The sequence below is a fragment of the Bufo gargarizans genome, chromosome 1, assembly GCF_014858855.1.
Source record: "Bufo gargarizans isolate SCDJY-AF-19 chromosome 1, ASM1485885v1, whole genome shotgun sequence".
In the NCBI taxonomy this organism is placed as follows: Eukaryota; Metazoa; Chordata; class Amphibia; order Anura; family Bufonidae; genus Bufo; species Bufo gargarizans.
The window spans coordinates 679,594,594-679,599,138 of record NC_058080.1 but is presented as its reverse complement, the minus strand read 5'-3'; the positions used below and the strand labels follow the sequence as shown (position 1 = coordinate 679,599,138).

The 4,545-nt window shown below is 39.5% G+C and overlaps 1 pseudogene; it reads right to left on the bottom strand.

The window, feature by feature from the left end:
* Nucleotides 1-2,736: 2,736 nt before the first annotated feature.
* On the bottom strand, nucleotides 2,737-3,776 carry LOC122936267 (annotated as a pseudogene).
* Between the last annotated feature and the right edge of the window lie 769 nt (nucleotides 3,777-4,545).

The window sequence follows — 4,545 nt, the reverse complement described above, 5'->3', positions numbered from 1 at the left end:
AGTTGTTTCACACTTTTTTGTTATGTAAATAATTCCACATGTGTTAATTCATAGTTTTGATGCCGTTAGTGTGAATCTACAATTTTCATAGTCATGAAAATAAAGAAAACTTTTTGAATGAGAAGGTGTGTCCAAACTTTTGGTCTGTACTGTAGATATATATATATATATATATATATATATATGTTGTAGATAAAATATAAGGTCTAATAAATGCATTTTACCAACAACTGGACATAAATGCCTTAGATATGTGTCTTTTTTTATTCCGTGAAAATAGACTGAATTTTAAAGTGACTTGTCACATTGAATGAGAATCAACCTAAATATTTAAGTATTGCATACTTCTTAAAATTGTTGCTGCAAGAATATCTATTTATATAACCACTATTTCCTTGTATTTTGTCATCATTTATATATTTATTTTGTGTTGAAAAGGAAGTTGGGACTAAATGCTTATTACTACCGTAATCGGAAATTGCCTTTGTTTTTTGTTTGTTTTTAAAAGGTGTAAATTACAGTGTTATGTAATGTTAGTTATACATTAGACTTCTGAAATCTGAACATTTATTGTGAATAGCTGATTGGAACCTGATGCAAAACAACATTTTCTTTAAGTGGTTTAACTATTTCTGAGCTCTCTTAAGAAGAATTGCATTTCCACAAACGGTCCTGTTTTTGGTGGGACTGTCCTGCGAAACAGACAGCAAGGGCTATGGTTTATGGTAGCAAAACTCTCAAATGGGCAAGTGGGTATTCCTGCTTAAATATCCTGCAACTGGAAACTCAGTGCTAGCTGATATGGAATTGCATTGATTTGGGTACAAATTACAATCTACAGAAGAGGTGGCACATGCTCACTTGGATTGCAAGGCACGAGTTTCATAAATTCAATTGTCCCCCCTTTCCAGAGCACTTGGTCCCTGTAGTTTATGAACATAGCTGTAATTGGACATTACTGTTCAGCCCTTATTCATTCTGTAACATCTGACTGCTGTGAATAGAGATGAGCGAATTTTTAAAAAATTTGAATCGCCGGTTTGCAGAATTTTTTGGGAAAAATTATGGTCTGATCCGAATATATTTGCGGTGAATTACGTAAAAATAGCTATTTCCTGGCTGCAGAGAGCCTTTATAGTGGTGTAGAACACTGTGCCTTGCAGTAACACGCATAGGGAGTCTGCTTTGGTAATGGAATAATACAGTGAGTCTGTATGACATGCAGATGACAGGCGTCGCTCTTAGAATCACTGCACACTTCACTTATTTGGGAAGTCACTGGGCCAAAACTGACCAAATAACTCAAGTATGAACTCAGCCTTACAGGTCGATGTTAGCTCCAAGAAGAAGCGCACTCCTTTTAGACCGTCAACAGCTGATTCAACATAGATGTCAACAGAACCTGTTCTATTAAACGCTTATACAAGTAGAGAGAGCCCCCCTGACAGAGTGGAGAGGGTGTCAGCAGTAAGTTTGTGTTGGCGTCACTGATTATTTTGCCATTTCTCTGATCTTTTAGAACAATGACCCATAAAAAATGGATCCTGTCTGTGGAGCATCTGCCTTCACTCGGTCAGCATTTGGTCAGTAATCCATCGGTATTGTTAATGCCCAAAAAAAAAAAACAGGAGTAGATCCAAAACAGAGATCATACATGAACAAATTATTTTAATGTCTTCTGTATTTTTTACCCACTCCTGCTTTTGGCTACCAAATCACAAGGCAATACTTTTCTTTTTTAATTAGGAAGAAAAAACAATGTTTATTTAACAAATAGTGATGAGCGGCAATATTGGGCTATATTCAAAATCGTGATAATTCGAGATTATTTTATTGAATGCGATAAATCGGCAATGTAAAAATCAAATGCGAATTTGTAACTCGAAATACAGGTGTGGGTCAGTTTGGCTACATTTTTCAAGCTGGTTTAAGTTTCCTGAGACTGGAGAAAATGGTTGGCACAGCAGAACATTAGAATAGCTTTATATGCAGATAGAGTCAAGTGCTCCAATATATTTGCGTGCAACTTCAAATTTTAGCAGGTCTAACTACAGATTACTGATTGGTGCACTAAGTATTGTTGTGAACTTGACATTGCTTCCTTCTCATTGCCCCACAAGCAAGAAGCAAAGAGAAATCATGTGTTCAAATGGAAAAAATGCTGAATATTCTATATAACAAATATATAGCACTATATTCTAAATATTAGAGAATTCTTGAAGTGGTGATATTTGCGATAAAAATTTGCTATTCGAATATTCGTGCTCAACACTATTAACAAACAGGACATTAATTTAACACACATAAAATACAACACAAAAGAGGCAAAACCACAAGATGTAAAAGAGAAACTGAAAAAAAAAAAGTGCTTCAACAACAAGAATGGATTAACGACCAGTGTTGGGGTGACCACGATGGTAATGCATATTGATAATGAAATGTATGGGGTTATGGCTGATAACTGGAGGACAGTCCAGCAAACACACCGACTCCAGCTCATTCCTACAGTGCAGGCTACACAATCACAGCTGGAATGTAACTGGTCGGTACAGGCAACACCCGAAAATCTTCATAAATAATCCTTAGTATGTGCAGGTCTCACAGCCGCTGTAACAGAATGGTAAGAAGTCGTATAACATGTAGTAAGCACTGCAAGGATCATGTCTAAGACATGTAAGATGTCAGGGGGATCCCGAACATTGTGGACAAGGTCCGAAATAAGAGTCGTCCATGTGTTCAATACTGGATGTTATTGATGGCCAGCTCTGTGATGAATCCCAGCACTCGGATAAGGTAGTCCTTACTGAGGAACCTTTCTTTTCCTTCACAATACGCTGATGCCACAGATGCCATCACCTTGATGAGCTAAGTTGCTGGATAGTGGATTCTAAAGTGTCTGAAGAACTACGAGTAAAGACATTGGAATGAATTGTCCACTTCCTCCAACGTGACCTCATCCTTTAATTGATGAATATCATTCCATAAAGTCTTGAAGTCTTCTGCGTGGATGGCATAAGAAATGACCATGCGAGGTTCAATGGGCACAGAGAAAACAAGCTCTGTGGCCGACACTGATCCAGACACGACATACCTGATCCACATTGCTGCTAGCCACGTAAGGTCCTGAGAACTGATCACCAGCTTAACGAAACAACAGTTAAAGTTTCTTTGGAACCATGTCCCTACGATAGCCGTGAGTGCCTCGGAGATGTTATACAGGAAGAGCAGGAGGCAAGTATATGTCTTTGGTAACACCTCCAGTTGATTGTCCTCTGTGTACATCCCGCATAACCAACCTGTTCACACAATCCGGTCCTCTGTGCTTGCCTTGGTGAGTGGAGGCTTTGATGAAATGTGTATGAGCACAGCCAGTGGATCTCCGTCCTTTCCTTTGAGTCCAGGTAAACAGGAAAATTTGGCTTTTAGGTTCGGGTCTGAGCCCACTTCAATGGCAAGACCCTTCTGCTTCTCGGCATCTATGTGGGAGGACAGGTGCCTGGAATACTCTTTCAGTCTGGTGTATGAGAAATTATACAGCGGTGTCACACTGTACAGAGTCCTTTGTTTTTGAAGGAGCAAAGCAGCCTCTGCCGGATCAAGAGTTTCCTCTAAGGGGGTGCACTGCAGGATTTTTCTTTTAGACAAGCTTCACAATGCAGACCGTCGACCTACAGAGGTCAAGCTTCCGGGAGGATACCTTGAGCTGTGGAAACGACTGCTCCTTCATGCTGATGACCTACATCTAGGGGTTAACACCCATCAGTTGGTGTTTGCATATCCTTGTGATAAATGACTGTAAACAGAGATATTGACAGACAAATGTATCAAACTCTGCCGCCATCTTTCTAGGCGCCACGTCTCCAGTCCCTGGCCCAGCCAGATTTAGCAGCATCTGTTCCAGGACATGAAGCAGTGGAAAGACATTATTCATCCCGTAGTCCTGGCGACTGACAAATAACGTGGCCTCCCCTAAGGGCCTGAGCAAACAGCAGGTATCACGCATGAGCTGCCACTGGCTGACATCAAAGTTACACAGGGGACTACTTCTACAAATTTTTTTCTACTTTTACACAACACAACAGACTTTTCAACAGATACAGTAAGTGCAATGCTGGACGGCGAATATATTTTTATGTCTCCACTAAAAAACAGCAAACAGGGCTGTAGAATATATCACTACACCGCACAAGGGCAATTATGCCCTAATTTTTTCAATTTTTACACAACACAAAAGGCTTTTCAACAGATAAGTGCAACGCTGGACACTGAATATATTTTTATTTTGCCACTAATACACGGCAAACAGGGCTGTAAAATATATCACTGCAGAGCTGAATGGCAATTAGGCCCTAAATTTTTTTCTATTTTTACACTACACAAAAGGCTTTTCAACAGATAAGTGCAACGCTAGACGGCGAATATATTTTTATTTCACCACTTATACACGGCAAACTGGGCTTTAGAGTATATCACTGCACCGCACAAGGGCAAATAAGACGTACTGTAAAAATATTTCCTTGTAAAAACCCCTGTTAATGGCTATAT